Source organism: Pinus tabuliformis, chromosome 5_2 (assembly GCF_031772625.1).
Source record: "Pinus tabuliformis cultivar Carrire ecotype Pingquan chromosome 5_2, CPIR1, whole genome shotgun sequence".
Classification (NCBI taxonomy): Eukaryota; Viridiplantae; Streptophyta; class Pinopsida; order Pinales; family Pinaceae; genus Pinus; species Pinus tabuliformis.
The window spans coordinates 291322541-291346678 of NC_142306.1; positions in this window are offsets into that span (position 1 = coordinate 291322541).

The following is a 24138-nucleotide window of genomic DNA, read 5'->3' on the forward strand; positions in this document are numbered from 1 at the left end:
CTTCCTTCCTCATGAAAATTCCATTCTTATCTAGTTAATTTAGTCTTATGGTTTGATAGTTTTTCTAGTTGGAGAAGCCATGGTATGTTTTGAGGATCACTTCCTCTAGAGTCAACTTCAGTTTTGATTTCTCCCTCATGGCCCTTTTCTTGTAGGTTTGACTGGTAAAGTTTTAACTATATAGAGCTCATCATAATTGTTGTTAGTTTATTACTCTCCCTTTTCAGTAGTTTATAACCCCTATGCTGGTAGCTGCACACTAAGGTTTTTACCAATTTTGAGTGGCCGAGAAGATAGGAGTTATGACTCTCGACAGGTAACATCGACCCACTATAATACTAATGGATATTGTTTATTCTCTAAGCTTTGTTTTGATGATTAAAACAAGCCTTTAGGGTTATTCCCCATAACCTACCAAAACAATTGGATTTATAATTTATTACAGGGCTATCCTCGCTTCTGGGTGAGCAACTCATATCCAACCCTAATGTACTTCTTTCGAGTGTAGAAATAACTTGCCAAGTCTTTAACTCACTTAATTTTTACCTTGACTGCAAGGTTTTCTCCTCGACGGTTTTCGATGCAATTACTCAGTTATAATGTTGAAAATTATTGATTTCCATACTTTGTTTGCATATAGTTGTAGCGACGGTTTATCCTTAGTCTTTTTATATATATTCAGGCCTAAAGAGGCTATGGCCACCCTTTAGTTACGAGAATTTACATATATTATTAGTTTTCATGGCCTCTCTTTGGTTACAAAAACATGTATATATTGTTATTGTTCCAGCGCCATGACCATCGATCCCCAGGCATAATATAATTTTTTTAACAATCTTTATAGTAGTAATGATCCGGTTTACAACCCTTCTCTTTCTCATCATTGTTGAAAGAAATTCTCATGCTTCGGTGTTTACCATGTCGATTTGTTACTAGATTTACACTAACATTATTATTCCAGTGTAATTGCATGAATGAATTGTTTGTAGATGACTGGGTTTGTCTAGCAATCGGGTATTCTAAAACCCTTGTAAATTTTCTATGACTTAGGTGTATTTTTTTCATAATTTATATGCCCTCCAGTGTAATTGCATGGATGAATTGTTTGTAGATGACTGGGTTTGTCTAGCAATCGGGTATTCTAAAACCCTTGTGGTGTATTTTTTTCATAATTTATATACCCTCTGTTGTTGAAATCTTAGTTTACAATTTTTGCAATTTGTCTTTTGGTGCTTAGTTATGTTTTTATGCACCTAAACTAAGGGAAAGAAATATGGAAGGAAAATAATTATATTTTTATTTTTATAACACAATCAGTTCTATTGTTATTCCATTCTTCTCTTCAAGTTTGTTCATAAAGTAAAATAAACATATATTTATATAAATGAAAACAAATACATAATAACCAAATTCCTTTACAGGACCTTTGTTAATAACCAAATTCCTTTACAGGACCTGTCAAAGGTCCTATTAGGTTTTTTTTGGTTCTATATATGTTTATACCTAGGAATTATTCTGAATGGTTAGGATATTCTTCTCCCAAATGTTCAAGTTACTAACCTCAGTTTCCTTCTACATATCTATTACAAATAGAAATCCTTGTTCATACTTATTCAATTTATTTATTTACCAAAAAAGGGTTCACAATAAATACAATAGAACAATCTTCACTAGTCCTTAAACCTATGTCATAATTTTTTTATTTTTTATTTTAGAATTACCAGCCATTCATTATTTTCCTCTTTACAACAGGGTATACCAACATGGATCATTTTAGTTCCACCAAATTACGATATTTGTTACTGTACCTACACAGCTACACTTGTATGGCTTTTTAGAACTGAAAATGCATTCAACTCTTTCATCCGTGTTAGCCATTTACAACTTCCACATTCATGGATTCATAATATTTAGAAAAGTAAGGTTAATTTTGAAACATGTATAAAATATCTTGGGGAATATGTAGAGGGATTTCATGGTCTAGCCAACCATAAGCTAGATACTCACCTACCTACCCTCAAGCTTGATCCCAATACACTCAGAGAACCAATAGATTTTTAAGAATAATTTTTCAGCAACCCTCAAGAAACATCCATATTTTCATCAAGGGCTTTTCACTAGTATTTCATTCCCATTGCTGGCATTTGAAAATTACTTTCTTTCTTGCCCATATTAATTCTAGTCAAGACAAGATTTTAGCATGCATCTCTAGCCCTTTCTTTCTAGTTTCATAATACACATTCCTAAATTTCATTTCCTTTCACTATCCTCTCTCAGACGAATCAAATATGAAAATAAGAGGAATTTTTCCTTTTTTCCATCTCCCCTTCTTGGGGTATACTTAATTCTCCAACGGTTTCTCTGACTTTTAGGGATTTAGTTCTATTTGATAACCCTTTACATATTCTCAAGAGTATTAAGAAAATATAAATTAAATTCCTTTTTCATTTAACAACAAAATATAAATGTTTACATCAGCCAATATTTTTATGCCTTTAGATTTTTAGTCATAAATAAATAATAAAAGTCATCATTGGTTACCTAGGGTTGTTGTACAAAATAATATTGAATATATAACACAATTTATATAATCTCTATTTCTATTGAAATGATGGACGAATTATCAAAATTAATAATTTTAATTCCTAATGTATACTAACCTTGATACGATCTAATAAATGATTTATGAATATCAACTTAAAAAGGATAAGGGTAAGATGTTGTAAGAATAATATAGAGGATAATTTCAAGTAATTTCATTTTTAAATCAAATTAAATGTCTCCTTATCATCATATAACTCTAACTAATAGTTTTATACAAATTTTAGTGTGGTTTCATTATGTAATTGTAATGATTTATTATATATTAAATAATAATGACTAATAATTATGCCCTTATAAATGTCTCTTTTGGAATAGGATTTTGATCATTTTAGCCTTATAGACAAAACCAAGACGGGGCTTTATTTCCAAAGTAGTTATGCATTTCCCCCTTTTTAATGAAAACCATTATTTGAACAAGTGCCATATGAAATGAGTTATGGCTATTTGGGCATTGGTTTTGCTAATCAATGTAGTGGCCCATCATATTATAACAAAGCCTATTTAGATATTAATAATCTCCATGATAAAGTGATGGTGAATCTATATGGTTAAGAATCTTGTTACATGTTTTTTAAAATTGATATAGTCAAGTTATATATTAATTATTTTTATCATTAATCATAGTAATAATAATTTTAAATCATCCATAAGGCATAGAAAAGATGCCAACACATTGTTCTGTTAAGGCACTTTGTGGTGTAAAGTTATCTGGTTTAAAACTTTTGGGAAAAGATCCAACCATGCTAAGGGATCATGTGGTCCATATCGGATGTGATCCCTATGAGATTTTGATGGCTTATATTATCCAGTCAGCATTCACATAAACTATCAAACATAAAAAATAATTACTATTTTAAATAAAGTTACGACTTAGTTAATTCTTATGTCTTTTAATTTTTGAAAAAATGAGATGTATGATGTAGTATGTGTTCTATGCTTATTATAGTTACATTCATATTAGCATTTACCATCCATTTAATTTATATGGTTGTGCTAATATTAATTAAAAACAAAATTATAATAGGTATCAAAACTATGTATATGCATTATTATTTGCAACAATATATCGAGATATCATGGCAACAATATTGAAATGGTTTCTTGACATGAACATTGAAATGGGAAAGTGGTAAGTACTCTTGAACACATATGCCATTATATCTTGGGAATGGTAATATATCTAATCTATGCACCAATTAGATTTTGCATATATCTATCTATTTATCTATATATATATATATATATATATTAATATATATATATATATATATATAGATATATACCAAAATGGAAACTAATAAAAAATTAAACCCTATTATGTGCAAAGAAAGGGAATTTTAAGATAAAATGACTTTTATTCTTCACTTTCTTAATATTATTATGAAGATTATACAAATTCATTTCTATTTTAATAATATTATTTTTTTTATTTTTTTTAAACTTAGTCATTAAAAAAATATTTTTGTCTAACTTATTTATAGGACAGTGGCTTCTTCTTATTAGGACATACCTTGGCAGGTATTATAGCACTCACTTTGATGTAAAAGTGAGTTGACATTGTATTATTTTCTTGAGTTTTTTCAATTTTAACCAAAGTTTCTGGAAAATGCTAAATATTTCTATTTTCCTGTAAATTCAAAAATAATTTTCTAATTTATAGTAATCTTATTTATAATTTTCTATTGGCTAAGTGAATCTTGATGTGACATAATTCCCTTGTTGAAGGGTGCTTTATTTTCGGTTTTTTCTTGTGCCTCACAAATAATTTTAAAATAAAAAAGGCTATTTTGTTAGTGGTCATTCTGTCGGTAAGTTTTCTGACATTGTTAATCCTAATAGTACTACTTTATTCAATGATGCTAGAACTGTTGGGGTTCTAGATCTCTTATGTAAGTTAGGGGGTGGGGGGGAGGGGGTTAACCTATATGCAGAGGAAGGAGAAGGGTTTGCAGGAAGGGCAAGAGAAAGGGTTTGTAGATAAATTGTGTGCGAGGGAGTTTGTTAAAGATAAAGGAGTGTATCAAGTCAAGATTTCTTCCCTCACTTCTCACGAAGCCAATTTAATATGCGAATTCAAGCAATGGACAAAAAAGGATAATTTTGTGAGTGGCCATTTCATCAGTGAGTGCTCTAACACTATTATGCCTAACACTACTACTACTATTCCCATTGACGCCAAAATTAACACGGTTCCAAATCCCTTACCTAAGTGAGGGAGGGGGGGTTGGGGCTAAACAAATATGCAGAGGAATATTTTATATATTAATTTAATATGAAATCACTACTATTTTGTTGTGTGGAGAAAGGGCATGTGAGAAGTGTGAGAGAGAGGTTCTGCAGTGAAATTGTGTGTGGGTGGTTTTTTTAAAGAGAAAGGACTACATCAACTCAAGTTTTTATCCTCCGCACTTAGTACAATTTGTATTTAAAAATTTAGTAAGTTACTCCACACATTAGATGGAATGAAATATATCTCAGTCTTTAATAAGCTTGTTCACAACAAATAATACTTAGCTTCATTAACAATTTTTTCCAAAGTTGTTGAGTTTTCTAGGTTTCCCTTTTCGTGAAGACGGAACACAAAGTTTTCCCCTCCCACATAATTCTACAATATACCTACCTCTTTGATTATGCTGAGTGTAGAACTCTAAGCAAGGTTAAAGTTAAAAATTAATTACAAATTATCAATATAAGGAAATATAGGTTCAAGTAACTATTAAATTAATCCAAACAATGTTTTGTTTTCAAATAATTAATGTAGAGGTGTGAAAGAAGCTTTCAGTTTGCTCCTTTCATACCTATACACAACTGCACCTCTGCTCTCAGAGGCGTTGGACATAGTTTTGAGAACTAGACATGAGAACACTTGTAAATAAATTTCTCCATATCTCTTTTGCATCTCAATATCAAATAAAACATGCCCATGTCAACATAGTAGTGCACACAATTGATCACCCACCTTATTTTGGAAGCTAGTAGTAAAACAATCATGGTCTACGCTTTCACATATTATGAGTGTTTTTAAATTTTGGAATAACTTTTTTTCTATTTATATTGTTTAATTATTCAAGTTTGCTGGATACATTATCAGGAACTAATCTAATCTCTCAATGAATTTTCATTATTTTTCATTGTGGATGCCTTTCTTACATTAAAGTTCACGGGAGCCCAATCCTAGTCCCCATTGAGGCGAATGCAATTACTCTTACAATTTAATTATCAAGTTTTTGATCAGTTCTTTATGCAACAAAGATTATTTTTTGGACCATGAATTTGTATTCAATCCTTGTTCCAATTCTGATTACTCTGTGTTTGAATTCTGAGTCTATTTAACAATTCTAAGAAAAAATCTGAGATAATGTTTTGGCTGAGATGTTGTGTAAGTCCAAATTTTGTAACGATGTGAAAGAACATTAATTGAACATAGGATTTCAAGAATTTTCTTTGGGATTTTATACATTACCTAATATTCTGTAGATTCCAAATTATAGTAAGTGTGTGGGAGAATTTCTAGAAGTGCATAGAGGGGGGAATGTTTCAGTTACTTGCTCCACACACCCATTCTCGCACACAACACTACTTCCTCATATGTAATAGAAAGATATTTCATTGAATATAGGATGATAACTATTTAATTGAAAAATGTCAAATCACAAATGCATTTAGTATTCAAAAATATCAAATAAAACAAGCCCACGTAGACAAAGTAGTGGGGACAGTTAATTTCCCACCCTTATCTCGCACCTGGTATACACTTAAGCCAAACTTTTCATGACTCAAACTTTTGTAGTTCTTTTTACTATAAATTTTGAAAGGTGTTATATGTTTTAATCGTTTAAAATTTTTTGGAGTATACAGGTGAGAAAGAAGCTTTCATTTTTCTTTGCTCATATCTGTGCACAACTGCGCTTGCAAATTCAGATCCACTGAAGATAATTTGAGATTCGAACATCAGATTGCCCATGAAGCAATTTTTCCAAAGAACTTTTGCATCCTTATATTAAATAAAATGCACCCACGTCTGTATATTGGTGCTCACTTTTGATTGTACATCCTTATTTCGAAGGTACAAACATTATGGATGAATGTTTCTATTATTTTCTCCACACACCCGGTTCTAACAAGTTTTAAACATATTATTATTAGTATTATTATTATTACTACTAGTATTAATACTTAGTATCTAAAATATATCATGAAATTTTGTAATGTAATATGATGATTGTAACTACTAATTATACTTATTATATCTGTAGGTACATTTATAAGATGTTAAAAAATATATATCATGAATAACATATCATATTTAGCTAGTGTCTAATACGTAGGTTGGAAATTTAAAAGGTAATGTGAAAATTATAATCACTAGTTCTAGTTATGTTATTCGTAGGAGCATTATCAAGGTGTTTACTATGAATTTTTAGCATTCACAATGCCAACACATATTCGATTACTTTTTTTGGGTGGTGGTTACAAAAAGATTTATTCTCTAGGGTGTACAGTAGTCGTTCTAGTAGTTGCATTACGTGAGGGATTTTCTCTACAACAAGCACAAAAATTGTAGCATTTTTGTGAGGTAAGTGGTGTCTTCTTCATTTTTTATGCGAGTTCTTATAGAACTTATACAATATATGTTACAACCTTGTAGAAATGAGGTGTGCGATTAAAATTTTTGATAATATCAGAGTGTTAAAATTGTTTATACAATATATGTTACCATCATGTAGATGTTAAGTCTCAATTGTTTTCGTGCTATGAAATTAGAACCTATTTTTTTCCATATTTCTATGTATTTGATCTAATTCATATATTCATAGCAGGGAAGATGAACAAAAGTCTAATATATACATTTAAAGACAATGATAACTTTGCTAAGAGGTGTATTTCATTTCTATTTATTGTCATTTGATCATTCCATTATACATCTCTATGTCTTTTTGTTATATTTTTTAAGTACTCTAAAACCATTCTTTTTCAATTTTCAAGAAACATGTAACACTTAGATATTTGGATCCAAGAGAACAACTACAAAGAAAAATGTACATTGACTATTTCTATAAAGCATTTGTGCATTTGTACATTTTTCAAATTTTCAGTTTAATATATGTAGCAAGGAACTATAAATTATGATTTGTTAAAACTAAAATCTATTTAGTATTTTATCTATAGGCATAGAAATTTGATTCTATTTGGTAACAATGGGGAGCTAGTTAAAAAAGGATTTGTTCTCGAGGATGTACGGTGGTCGTTCTGGTAGCTTCATGACATGAGGGATTTTCTATACAATTTCATTTCAAACGTAGGTGAAAAAAATATGGTGTTTTTTTAGGTAAGTGGTGCATTCTCCCTTTTGTGTGTCAGTACTTAAAGTGTTTATACAATATACATTACAACCCTGTCAAAATGAGGTGTGCAAGTGAAAATGTGGATAATATCATAGTGTTAAAAAAGTTTATACAATATACGTTACCATTGTGGAGATGTTAGGCTTGAACTTTTTTCATGCTATGAAATTAGAACCTCTTTTTTTCCTTATTTCTATATATTTAATCTAATTTTATCTTCAGAGCTGGGAAAATGAACACAAGTAGAAAATATACTGTTAAAGATAGTAACAAATTTTCTAAGAGATGTGTACCTTTTCTATTTATTGTCATTTGATTATTACATTATACACCTGTTTGTTTTTTGGTTATATTTTCTATGTACTCTAACAAAAAATAATGCTTTTTCAATTTTCAAGAAACATGTAACACTTACATATTTGGATCTAGGAGAATAACTACAAAGAAAAACTTACTTTGAATATTTCTACAAAGAATTGTGCATTTGTACATTTGTACATTTGTTAATTTTCAGTTTAATATAGGTAACAAGGAACTATAAAGTAGAATGTGCCAAAACTAAAATCTATTTAGTATTTTACATATATGCATACAGATAATATTATATCTAGTAACAATTCACTTGTTATTAGAATATATATTAGCATTGAATCTATGATATTTTCTCATGCCTTCATCAACCAATTATTACTTAGTATAAATTATATTGTCAACGATGTGATGATAGACATGGATGAAGAAGTCAATATTTCAATGAGAAAAATTACAGGAGTAGATATTGCATGAGACACAACGAAATGAGTAGAAAACATGGAAGAATCATAGATAGAAAGGCAATTCTTTGTAGATTTTGGCTATATGTATATCATATTTCTTTTTTTGTTTTCATGAATTAATTTCAATTGAATGCTCATGACTAGGTAAAAAAATATTGATTTTGTGCCCTTATTCATTGAAAATATCAACAACAACATTACACGAAGCATTTTCAATGGCATTTTGTTATTTGAATATCATACATTTTTAGACAAAGAAAATAAGACAAAACTAATAAGCTATGTATACTTGATGGATAAGAAGGATGAAATGACAATAACACTGCTTATGTCAACTTAGTTTATAGGACAACATGAGGAAAAACTTATTGCAAATTATAGGGTTTCTCTTGGAAATTTTGAACTAATTCCAAATCACAAATATGATAGGGGTAATTGGGAAAACTACTTCACTAAATAGCTTTAGCATTGCAGAAATTATTTGTCATGTTTTGAGAGAGTAATGATTTTTCACAAATATAACGATTGTAAATATATCTCGCAGTGAAGATTTGTTTCTAGTTGGCACAATTACTGCCATTGCAATTTCAACAACATAGATAGGGATGCAATTTGTATTGGAAATCAAAGACAGGAATGAAGATCAATATAGGGAAATAGTAAGCCTAGATTTATTTGGATGTTTAAATGATAACCAATTATTTTGCATTGCTTATATAATTTACATGTATTGTTTTACAAATACTACATATGTGACAGGTTCAAGTACATGACAAACTTCTTCCAACATATCTTTCAATCCAAACAAAATTACAAGAAAACATTATTCTGCACATCTTGCTAAAATATATAGTGAAAAAGAAATAAAAATTATTCCAAACTTCACAATCCATATTCATATGTTTATTGAAAACATAAAATAAAGCGGAAAGTTTGAGAAGCCTTTTTTCTTTAGCATGTGGAGTATGCATCATAAACTCTATATATATATATATATATATATATATATATATATATATATATATATATATATATATATATATATATATATATATATATATATATATATATATATATATATATATATATATATATATATGTATATATGTATATATGTATATATGTATATATGTATATATATATATATATATATATATATATATATATATATATATATATATATATGTATATATATATATATATAAAGAGAGAAGGATAGAAAGACATTTCATTTCAAGTCGCTAAGTTTAAGTTTTCTATATCAATTTTGCAACAATAGAAAGGACTGTTGAAGGCGATTATTACATACACAAATCCCTTTGAGACTGCATGTGTGAAATGCAATAGTCCAACTACAACTACTAAAACTACGATGAAAATATGATTTATTGTACCATTTGCAAGGAAAATTGTCTTTTTGTATATTTTCATTCATTAAACTATATGATACATGCAAACGATAGGATTACAACATATTGTGTTCTAAAAGGTGTGGAACTAGAGAAAGTATTACCTGATGTATGAAAAGTTTGCTATCAGCAATACCTTCATAAATTAATTAGTTGTTATTGATTTGTTGTCTAGTTTGGAGATCCATGGCAAATTTATAATAAACCATCAAAACGTGATTTTTTTATATATAATTATGGTTATCTTTGTTAACATTCCTAGGGAATCTAATGACAGTGCAATTCTCTTTAGTTGCATTTTCATGAAATCTATTGATGGTATTTTAGAGATTGTATTATTATCGAGTTGCCAAAATCAAGAATTGCTCTATGGAAAGTGTATATATCCCTATTATGAGTAACTAGTAAGCTTGAATTCCCATTGACTATTGGCGTGTTCAGTGGGTGCATTTGCAGCTCTACATATCTGATGTTCCAATCTTAACACCACCTACTTTCTTCTTGAAGAATTTGACCATTCCTAGATTTCCAGTTTGTTAGATGGTTGGAATATTATTTCATCTTGTGTTACGTGATATGTAGCCATGTAGCTAACGTGCCTAGAACAGGATTCATGAAATTCATGAAACAATAGAGATATGATAAATAAAACCTCAATAGTGCTCATTAGTTTTAGAACAACCGAAGAAAATTGTTTTCCTAGATCTTCTAGAAAATAGTGGGAAACTTTTAAGGGAAAATTTTATCCACTTAGCTACTTTTTGGAGATTAAAAAAAAAAAATATTCATCAATTTTGTTAAACATTCATTTATTTTTTACATATATGTGACTAAATGGATGATATTCATCAAAATTTTACCAATTTTAATATTAAATTGCAAGTTGTTATTGAATATTCGCCTACATTCGATATGTATGACTTTTCAAACTAGAATTGTCTCCCATGATACTATACATGTGCATAATATTTTAATCCTTAAAAAATACCATGGAAACTAATGTAGAGCCAAAAAGCCTACATATAATGTGTGAGAGGCCATAAGTCATCTAAATCATGAATGGGGATCAATTTTCTGAATGCACATTTAGTTGCTATCGATTTTAATGGTATTCATTAAGCATTGATTGTCATCAATTTGGCTAGTACTGATTTTCCTAATATTCAATTAGAAAGTGACTGTTTTGATGTCAACTACTATAAAAAATATTGATTTTTCTTAAATTCCCATTTGACAAAGTCCAATTTATAGAAACATGTTTCATTAATGGTGTGTTTGGCACATTTTAGAAATCAATATCAACATATTGTTTTATTAATATCATAATTATCATTCTATTTTGATTTATGTAATGATATAATGCCACTTAAACATTGATTTTATTACATTGAGTTACTGCATGTTTATGGAAATGTTAGTTTCCCTATTAGTTCGAACCTGATATTCAATCTATCTTAACCGTATGATTAACTAAAGTTTCCCTGTTAATAAATACAAGCCTTTTTGGCATTTATTTGGTGACTCAATGCATATTCAGGACATCATTCAAGTGTTGAATAAAATTTACTCTATTAGTGTTTTTCACTACAACCAATGCTTTACTATTAAAATAGAGTGAGTGAACCTTCGTATTGACATTTCTCAATTACTGTGTGCATTAGTGATTTCTCATTTGTGAATTGAACACATATTATGCAACATTAAATGAAGTGTGTTTTTAGTCCCCGTGAGGAAGAAGTGTTGTGTGGGAGAGCGGATATGTGGAGCAAGCAAGAAAAAATATGTTTCATAATGTTCCACATTTTCATGTACATTCTCTCTCCACATAGTTCTTCCACAAACTTTTGTTCAGTGCAATACTACACATAAATTAAATAAATAGTAGTTTTTTCTTGTTCAAATTTGGGGCATGAAAATACTAGTTTATGTGTATAGCAAATGTAGAATAATTGTAGATGATTAATTGTATCTATGAGTGAATTTTGTATCTTCTCGACATGGTTTCTACCAGTTCACATAAGCTTAAAACTAGCATTTCAAAATTATTATTAGATTTTATAATTTATAATATTAGCAAAAATTTTGGATTCTTAGAGTGCAATGTATGTGCGAAGAATGTAATCAAAACCTCCCACCCCTAACCCCCCCCATCACACATAAATACCAGAGCTTTTGGTCTACCAAGAAAGGATGTCTGAAGGAAGCACATGAGGAGGAGTTTGTGTCCCTTACTCTGCACATGCATTCTGATATGGACTTATGAAGGAACACAACAAAATACAGATGTAGATAGTAACATAGAGATGTAGCAGAAATAAAACTTCATTTTATTAATATCAAAGAACTAAAGTATGCTTAAATACACGAGTGGAAATAAACTAGCTCAGGCGATGGTAGCTTATCTCATAGAAGAGATGTGGTAGCTACATGGCTATAAACTATGTCACAATGAGGCTCAAAGGCCTATTTATTATTAATAAAAAATGGAAAACCGTAAACATCCAAAAGCCATAACCCTAGGAGATTAAGCGCCAAAAGTGTGGGCCTCATTGTGGTAAATTGGTACATCAACTACCCGGGGTCATAACTTTGGCATACAATCTCTCTTTGGCAATCATAATACATCATTTTGATGATCTCGAAGATGAAGCTGAAAAAAATGAGTTAAATTGTATGGTCTCTCTATTTTCCCTAAAAACATCATTTAGTCCCTCAAAATGACTCCAGAAGTTTAGGACCCAAAAAACTACCAAAAATACTAAGTTGTGCTACAATTAAGGAAAATGAAAATAAAAAATGGTGGGGGTGCAAGTGGAATAGGTGGGTAGCCACCAATATCCACTTGGATCACATTCCCTACACAAACCTTTTGTTATACTACATGCACACACTTTCTAGGTCACTCCCCACAAAACGTTTCTCTGCACAACAAAACATAACTTATTATCCTCATAACTTAGCTTGTCTATGTACCTTGTTAGAAGTTCATATTCCTCAGATTATCTCTAAAAAACAAGATCAACCATTTGATCTTGGTAAAGGAGAAATTAAAACATTTCGTAGTGAAATATATTACATCTCGATATGGGCATGATCAACAAAACTGCAACTGCATAATTAATATATATTATCATAGGAAATCAAAATTCTGATTTGGGCATGCTTAGTAGCTACATATTAGCAATTAATGTAAATATTTTACCTTTTGAATATACAAGTATTGAAATAAAGGAGGCCTATTCTATTAGTCGACATAGATAGAGAATTAAATTATTGAACCATCAACGTAAGTCTCTCACACATAGGAATGCATTTAACATACCTTGAACAAAATTCATTGAGTATTACTGTGAAGTGTTTGAGTTTTAAATTTTTTATAGGAAACAAATTAATAAACTAATTGGTGTTTTTACCTTATTAATACATGTGATGAAGAAGTATTGCACAAAAAATTGGGTGTGCAGAGCAAGGAATAGAACATTTCTTCTGCAATGTCCCATATCTCTAGATACATTTCTACACACTACATATTAATCAATTAATTAGAGGTTTGGGATTATTAAAGTTTTATGCATAAAAATATTGTATAACATGAATACTAAGTGCATTTGTGATTTCAAATTTGTTATTTAAAAAGTTATATTAAATGAAGTCTATTTTTAATGCATATGAGGATGAAGTGTTGTGCTTCAAAATGAGTGTATCGAGCAAAAGACATAATGTTTCTTTAGAAATGTTCTATGCCTCTAAATACATTCCCACAAGTTACATATTAATGAATTAATTAGTGGTTTTTGGTGTAAACAGGGCATCATTCAAATGCTTAATAGAATTTAATCCAAAACATTTTGTAATGTTCACTAGTTCATCAAGGTCTATAGCTAGTATATGTTCTAACATATTCAAATGATATGCACAGAAGGGATATGTGTGGGAGAACCTTTTTTCACCCATATCTGTAGCTCTACACAAGCTCTCCCTCTATGCGCTTTTTCTATATGCTATAAATATATGCTATAAAATGTCAATTTTGATGGTATTTGACACATATTTTCCCATTCCACAACAACATAATGTAACATAACTTCAGTAAAATTCTCGTGCTTCACCAATATTCCCCCTACATACACTTCTTTCTGCACACTACAAATTGTTAATTTTTACGTTATTTGATACACAAATGTTCTCATTCCATAAAAATGTTTTTATTGGTAAAAAAAATCTAGCAATTACGTTATCTTCACAAATAATTGCATGCCTTGATTATTTTTCCGTACAAGTAATAATTTCCTCCAATTATATAATTCTAATGAACATGATAGTCAGCGATATGTAGCCTTGTATAAATCTGATATATAGTTAGCTAAACTTGGATAGAGCTACCTTTGTGTTTTTGTTTCTTACTTCTTTTGTGCTCCTTTCACTATGTCTCTTTCTATATCTCCTTCTGTAATTTTTGCCACATTATTTTAATAATGAAATGGTTATGCCTCGCATTGCAATTTGAAGAATGCAGACATGCATGAGTGTAGAGGAAGCTTAATAAAATATTCCTCCACACTCTCTGTATATCATTTAGATGTTTTGGATTTTTCCCAAAATTTAGTAATAGAATTAATCAAACTATTTGTTTTTAATTAAATAAATCTATTTAATATCGTGAAATAAACATGTTTTTAAAACTATGTATCTATTCTTTTGTGAATTTTAGCATTCCTTAAATTCACCAAAAGGAAAGGATTTCTCGTTGAACCTCAAGGCAACACCCTACATTAGATCATAGCATTGTGTGATATGCTAAATAGAAATATTTTTAATGCATCCAAGTAATTGTTCAAGATCAATAAACCATAAAGCATAAGATATCAAAGAATAAGAATGAATTTTATCACATGAGGATTGGACACCATGTCCTAAACAAACAAACAATCATCTCATTAAATTTTAAATAAAAAGAAATGAAAATAATGAAACAACTATATGTGTATGCTATAGGAGGAAACATGAAATCTAAAACACTCGACAATGTTAGAAACATTTTTAAATGAAACTAACTATCAGTCTATGCAAAAAAAATTACAGTGTCAAGAATAGCTTGACAAAATCATATTACCCTCACTCTTACGAGACTTTTTGGCTAGTAGCTTGTTATCAAAAAAGCATTACCAATCGCGAAAAATTCCTTCACTACCAAAAATGAAAATAAACATAGATCCAAAAAACTTTCAAGATCAGTAAACAACTAGGATTTATTAACTATGAGGTGTTTTTATCAAATAGGATTATCTGGTCCTAAATCTAGTGATGATGGAGGATGAAATGCACAATGTACATGTTTCTCCATATCAGCCAATCTTCTATTAAAGCAATCCAGCTTTTCCTATAGATGGACTTGACCCCTTTGCAGATTTGTTAATTTTCCCTACATTTGCCACAAGTTGCGTTGGAGATCATTCATGATGAAATGATTGTATTCTAATCATGATCTATGTCTCTTACTAGTTGTTCCAAAATAATTTGGAGATATCCAAGCTCAGTGCCAAAGTTTTGTTGATAAGATGTAGGGTCACTAAAACTAGGTATATTGAGAGGGTTTAGATCTATAGCCTCCCCCTGATCAATTCTCTCTAGGTGATATTGGATTGACTCTCCTCATTCACCAACTCTATGCTTTACACTCCCTCGTTCAATGTCATATTTTATTTCACTAGAAAACAAAAAATACTTGAGTACAATAATTCTATGGATTGTCTCAACTAACAAAACTTTTTACGTTAAATAAAAAACCAACTCAACTACAAACAAAAACAACCCACCTAGTCTTCCACTACAATGAACCAAGACATAGCCCCAAAGGAAAATATGTAAATGAATAGTCACATAATGCAAAAGAAAAGTTACAGAACTCCCTAGAAGCAAGTAAGAACAAAGGTACACAAAATAAAAATAGAAACAAAAATACATAAATAATTATACCACCCAATAATAATAGAAAATAGTCAAACACCACCGCCCCCCGCCCAACCAAAAAATAAAAATAAAAATTGAAAATACATGAAAGATAGGAACACTGATCAAATGAAACTAGAGCATATAGGGGTCCCACCTTACCTCATTCTCAAGATGGGAAACAACAAAATAACATGTTATTATACTTCTCAATTAAATAATGTGTAATGCGCATGGGTAACATGTATCTATATATATGTTTTTAATTTTTTTGGCTATACACTACGTCAATGTAGATCACCAATAATTTAGTCATTTATCTACTCTAGGTGAAAGACTATTTCCCATCTTTGTGAAAACCAAAAAATATTTCCATAATTTTTAAATATTTCCCTAATTTAATTTGTGTGTTTCTCTATTTCTTCCCCATTTTCTTTTTCTTTCATTGTGTTTCATGTGGTATCTACTTTTGTAATTGTGTTAACATTATATTAATAATGAAATGGTTATGCTTCACATTGCAATTAATGGAGTGTAGAGATGTAGGATTGCGGAGGAAACATAATAAAATCTTACACTGCACATGTCATTTAGATATTTTTAGTTTTTCCCAAAATCAATTCCCCTAATTTTAAAACATTTCCCTAATTTAATTTGTGTATTCCTTTGTTCCTTACAGTTTTCTACTCATTTCTCCATGTCTCTTGGGATATCTACTTCTGTAGTTTTGGTCACATTATTTTAATAATGAAATAGTTATGACTCACATTACAATTTTTAGAGTGTGGAGTACCTCACATATCATCTAGATGTTTCGAGTTTTTTGCAAAATTTAATAATACAATTTATCAAATTATTTATTTATTTAATTAAGTAAATTGATTTGAGATACGGAAATAGAGATATTTTTAAAAATATTTGTGCATTAATTCGTGCATTTTAGAATTCCTTTCCATTCTAAAAAATCCAATAACATAACTAAACTTTTTTTTATCATTTTTCTATTACGAAGGCCAAATATGCATGGTAAATATACATGTTATGCCATTTGCATTCCCTTCAATAGTTGTGGAAACCATTGCAACAATAAAACATAATTCATAATTATTATATTTCTAAGTTTCAATATTGACATAAATACATATATTAAAATTAGTTGTTGAACAACAACTAGATTACATGGAATTGGAACAAAGGTGATAATTGATGAAATTTAAACAAATTACAATGATTTCAGATCTGAAAAGATGTATGTTGATCATAGGATTAAGATGTAATTAAGTTTTTAATATCCACTAATGCGCATTGCGGGAAATTGATATCTGTCCAGGGGTAATGTATGCAGAGATGTAGAAAAGGGGGAAAGAAATTTTTATTGCACATATCATTCTTCCACACATCCTTTCACTCTGCTAAAATGGATACTAGTTGTGGAGCCATGTTTACACGTGGATTCACTAAAATAAATTGAAAAAATCTATTTTATAATATCCATGAATACAATCTTATTGATTTTTTAACAAAGAAGTAATCATTAAAGAATGCATTAGAGTAAATTCTATCCAGCATTGAAACGATGTCCTGATTACATATTGATTCACCAAACGTATTATTATGTTAATCTAGTATCACGCCTTAATTATTATTTTAATTTTCTATTTCCAACATCAAATATGCATGATAAATCTACCTGCTTCGCTAGTTGCATTTATTTCAACAGTTATGGAAAGAATTGCAATAGAAAAAGCTATTATCATTTCAAATTTCAATATTGACAAAAATACAGATAGCAAAATTAGTAAAAAGTAACTAGATTACACGCAATCATAACAAAGGCCACATGAAGTTTGAACAAATTACAACTGATGTCAATAGTACTTGCCATTGAGATATACAAATATATATGTGAATCATAGAATTAATTCTTAATATTTTAATATCCGTTAATCCACACAACAAAAAAATTGATATGTCTGGAGGGGTAACATATGCGGAGGTGTAAAAAAAGGGACAAAATTTTCTAGCATACATATTGTTCTTCCACGCATCCTTGTAGTCTCGTAGAAAGGATATTGGTTGCAGAGCAATGTTTACATGTGGATTCATTGAATAAATGTCTAAAAGATTATTTTATATTATTGATGCATACAATCTTCTTGATTTTTTAAGAAACATTTGTGACATACCTCAATTGCATATAGTAAAAAAAATATTACTGCTATAAGTATCAACAAGTAACCGTATTTTATTAAATCCAGACTTCATTAAATCTATTTTACTGTAGCTTCTCCAAGGATTCTTGGATTGCCTCTTTACATTTGGACTTATTTAAAAGTGATTTATTAATATTATGAAAGGTTTTTGTTTACTCTCATAGTCTTCATTTTATTTTGTACTATCTTAATAGCTATAATATTAATTATTTCAAGGATTCTTGGATTGCCTATTTACATTCTTGGATTGTACTATTTTAATAGCCATAATATTAATTACTTCATTTTATTCTTGTACTATCTTAATAGCAATAATATTAATTATTTCAAGGATTCTTGGATTGCCTATTTACATTCTTGGATTGCCTCTTTACATTTGGACTTATTTAAAAGTGATTTATTAATATTATGAAAGGTTTTTGTTTACTCTCATAGTCTTCATTTTATTCTTCTACTATCTTAATAGCCATAATATTAATTATTTCAAGGATTCTTGGATTGCCTATTTACATTCTTGGATTGCCTCTTTACATTTGGACCTATTTAAAAGTGATTTATTAATATTATGAAAGGTTTTCGTTTACTCTCATAGTCTTCATTTTATTCTTGTACTATTTTAATAGCCATAATATTAATTACTTCATTTTATTCTTGTACTATCTTAATAGCCATAATATTAATTATTTCAAGGATTCTTGGATTGCCTATTTACATTCTTGGATTGTATTATTTTAATAGCCATAATATTAATTACTTCATTTTATTCTTGTACTATCTTAATAGCCATAATATTAATTATTTCAAGGATTCTTGGATTGCCTATTTACATTCTTGGATTGCCTCTTTACATTTGGACCTATTTAAAAGTGATTTATTAATATTATGAAAGGTTTTCGTTTACTCTCATAGTCTTCATTTTATTCTTGTAGTATCTTAATAGCCAAAATATTAATTATTTCCTTGTATAGTATCAAGTAATATTAATTATTTCCTTGTATAGTATATAGTTCAGGTATAAATTATGAATTATGACAATTTTTTTAGTTATAAGGTCATCAACTTATAACCACAAGTAACCTCTTTACATTTGGACATATTTAAAAGTGATTTATTAATATTATGAAAGGTTTTCGTTTACTCTCATAGCCTTTATTTTATTCTTGTACTATCTTAATAGCAATAATATTAATTATTTCCTTGTATAGTATCAAGTTCAGGTATAAATTATGACAATTTATTCTTGTACTATCTTAATAGCCATAATATTAATTATTTCCTTGTATAGTATCAAGTAATATTAATTATTTCCTTGTATAGTATATAGTTCAGGTATAAATTATGAATTATGACAATTTTTTTAGTTATAAGTAACCTCTTTACATTTGGACCTATTTAAGTGATTTATTAATATTATGAAATCCTTGTATAGTATACAGTTCAGGTATAAATTATGAATTATGACATTTTTTTTAGTTATAAGTAACCTCTTTACATTTGGACCTATTTAAAAGTGATTTATTAATATTATGAAAGGTTTTCTTTTACTCTCATAGTCTTCATTTTATTCTTGTACTATCTTAATAGCCATAATATTAATTATTTCCTTGCTCTCATAGTCTTCATTTTATTCTTGTACTATCTCAATAGCCATAATATTAATTATTTCCTTGTATAGTATACAATTCAGGTATAAATTATGAATTATGACAATTTTTTTAGTTATAAGGTCATCAACTTATAACCACAAGTAATATTAATTATTTCCTTGTATAGTATAGTGTTTAGTATAAATTATGAATTATTGTACTATCTTAATAGCCATAATATTAGTTATTTCCTTATATAGTATACAGTTCAATATAAATTATGAATTATGCCATAATATTTCCTTGTATAGTATACAGTTCATGTATAAATTATATTAATTATTTCCGTGTATTAAATTATGACAAGTTCAGGTATAAATTATACAACTTATAACCACAAGTAATATTAATTATTTCCTTGTATAGTATACACTTATAACCACAAGTAATATTAATTATTTCCTTGTATATAATTATTTCCGTGTATTAAAGTATACACTTATAACCACAAGTAATATTAATTATTTCCTTGTATATAATTATTTCCGTGTATTAAATTATGACAAGTTCAGGTATAAATTATACAACTTATAACCACAAGTAATATTAATTATTTCCTTGTATATATACAGTTCAGGTATAAATTATATTATTAATTATTTCCTTGTATATAATTATTTCCGTGTATTAAATTATGACAAGTTCAGGTATAAATTATACAACTTATAACCACAAGTAATATTAATTATTTCCTTGTATAGTATACAGTTCAGGTATAAATTATATTATTAATTATTTCCGTGTACTAAATTATGACAACTTTTTTGAATTATAAGGTCATCAACTTATAACCACAATGTACCTTGCAATAAGGAGGAAGTGTTCCATAATTGTATGTACTAAGCCTTTATATTCCTAACGATATTCCAATATATGTATTCCACCTGTCACAACTATTTAACTATCATATAACTCTCTTATTTCACTCATGTGGGATATATATACATAGTTTTTGGTCTATTGTCCCCCCCTTATACACTTAATTCTAATCAACCTTACCTAGGCCATGCAGTCCCTTTCCATGTGAGCCCATGTTACCCTTGTACGCATGCATTATCAACGGTGGATATTTTGTTTATGAAATCTAAGGATAGAGGTTGATTGGGGTTTCACCAAATCGAATTACCCTACCCTTATTGGTTTCATTTGACCTCAATTGTTCTTATCACTCTGCCAAACCACCACTCTACTATCTAGAAAGGTATACTCAGTCATGTTCGAATCTATGGCCACGTGACCATCATCACAACTATAATGTTTTTACTAGGGATGCACTTAATCCTCAATAGTCCCCTAGGATCTTCACCAATTATGTAGGTAATTTATAATTTGTATTTTGAATTATACTTTTCCCTTATATATTTACAGTAGTTACTGGTAAAGGGACTCATAAATTTACTTGAATAATTTTAGTTTTTGCAAGATGGGAAAACCATGAGTGACTTCAGAAAATGAATCTCTTACAACCGAGTTATTTGGGGTTCAATTTATTCTCATAGGCAGCAATCCACCCATATACTTATATGTATGTTATTTCCTTTTATTTTTATTCTTTTCTATTGAAGAGGGTTTTCAAATTGACCGAGTTTATTTGTATACTAGGTTTATTGTATTTGTTTTCTCTCACTAGCTACTGCATTTCCTTCACAGGTTCTCTTAATAGCATTTGTTCGGTGTCATCGTGTTTTCTCATTCTCTGGGATTTTTTTGAAACTTGAAGCCTCGCTCTCTGAGGTAAGTCAAATTTGCAATTCATTCTTCACTATTTCTACAATTTAGTTTTTGTTATTTCTTGTTTGAACACTAGTAATACTTTTTTTACATTTCACTTGTAGCTACTGAAAGATATGGACGCATTACTCTTTCTTGGCATTATGATTTGCAAAGGGAAAGTGGGTAAGTTGAAAATCATTCGCTTCCTTTCGTTTGAGAAAAATCCCCATATCAATTGGGGTTTTCCTCTATTGGTAATTACGCTTATTATTAAGAGTAGTGATTATTTTCTTTGTTTTCTGGCATTTATAGCTAAGGCCCATAATCATTGTGTTACTAATTTTAATGTTGAATTTCGATAGAGAATTATGTTCTGATTTAAAACTCCCAATAATTCCCATGATAACAAATGTCCTTATATAATTTTGTAGTTCCAGGAGTAGCATGGTTGCAGTCCTATTCAGGTAAAGAGTTTTTCCTTTACCATCACTTATTTTTATGTTTATATATCAGTGGTTGGGCATCCTACCAAGCCAAATGTTAACGCTCTTTAGATTATCGTGCTTGCAGGTAGAGTTTTGAATCAAGAGAAGAGCCCATCTTATTTTAAAAGTTTCATTTTAATTCCCAAAAATTTATTTTTCCATCATTTTACCACAGGTCCGCGTTCTCCCAAATGTTCATACACTATATGAAAATGTCGAGACTCATGGCTTATATGTTCAACTAGCATTTTAGAATGCTATGTAGGCTTTCCTTAAATATTTCTTGGTGGTTCATTTCAACCCTACAAGGGTTTGAATGAACCATTATGGCTATGAGGGTTCTTTTATTGTCAATGAATATTATTGTCCTGGGCCTTGATTGTAACATATTTGTATAAATTTTTTTGCGTCAATATACAAGTTAAATTTGTATCATATTCGTAGGCTTTCTCTTTCTTTACTTATATGAGATATGTATGAAAACTATATCTGAGGATAGTATATTTATTCCTTTGATATAAAAATAAGCCTATCATTTTTGGTTTAAATAAAAAGACTCGTCCCATTGTCATAGTTTTGAATTCTATACTCTTCGTATAATTTCCCCATTCACATGGGATTTATATAGGTTACTCATATACATACTGTCGCAATAGTTTACACATTTAATCAATAGTTAATTGCATTATGTATTACAATAATAACCAGCCTAAATCGATATTTAGCATGATCTTGTTTCGTTATGTAGTTATTATAATATTTTTTCTACACAATAGTTTTACCACTATCTCTGACTTAGTTATTTTAATTGATCTTGTACAAATCTTACATAAAAGCTACATTTTATAATTATTCTATGTATTTCCTTTCTCAACCACAATAAAGAGCTAATTGCTCGTTACGTGAATTTAGATATAGCAAAATTTCTATATCTTTATGATATTATATTATTACTCTACTTGTCACCATCCCCTCGTTACATTTATTTACGTACTCTCTTATATTAATATTCTTCGTGCTAGGCAATTGTTCACTTAGACTTGATTCATTTCTCTTATATTGTCGCTTCTAATATCTCTTTTTAGGGATATGATACTATTAGGGACTACACTTTGTAAAATAAATATATAATTTATATTCATAAGTGCATGCATATAATAGAGCATTGTATTCTATTAAATTTCTAACTAGACATACAAATAGAAGCATTTATCTATTTAATAATTACAAATAACATGGATATTCCATATTTCCTTACTAGAAAGGAGTAGTTCCATTCCATTATATGAATATCTTTTTCATAGACCTTATGTGAAATCTGATATAGTTTAAATCAATAAAACAATTTCTACAGTAATGTAATTTCGTTTCTTTTCGATCTGTAGCATAATACAAAATTAACAACTATTATGGTAGAGATAAAAAAAAAAAGTAATGTTTTATGATCGGAGAGCCTCGTCTATCTAAAAACTTCCAATTATACTAGGAGAGACAGATTGTCTGATATATATCTTGTATATATTAAACGATCAGAATTCCCACATCTAACAATTACTTTTGACAATTTTATCTTCGAAGCATGCATATAGAAATTGTATACAGATAAAAATAACATATAAGGGAACAACTAAACTATGCATGCAGAAATAAAATATGTACAACTGAGTACATACATGCATCATTTCCTCTATTATATCAATACATATCATTAAACGATAAAAAAACAACAATAGAACATAGACAAAATTTCATCTAATTGTGGTTAATGCTGGGGAATATTCTGGAACATAACGAGTTCCACTCAACCATTAATTGTCTCTAGTAGTCCCCTCAAGCTAAGATATTCTTGCCTTAAAGAATCAAAAATTATTTTGGTTCCTAAGTGGTTTCTCTTATAGATTCTTCCTAACATATTTTCAGCAACGCCCTTGCTTAAGGTTTGCATTCCTTTTTCCTAGGTATTTTGTTTTGATTTGAGAAAAATATTCTTTTCTTTTT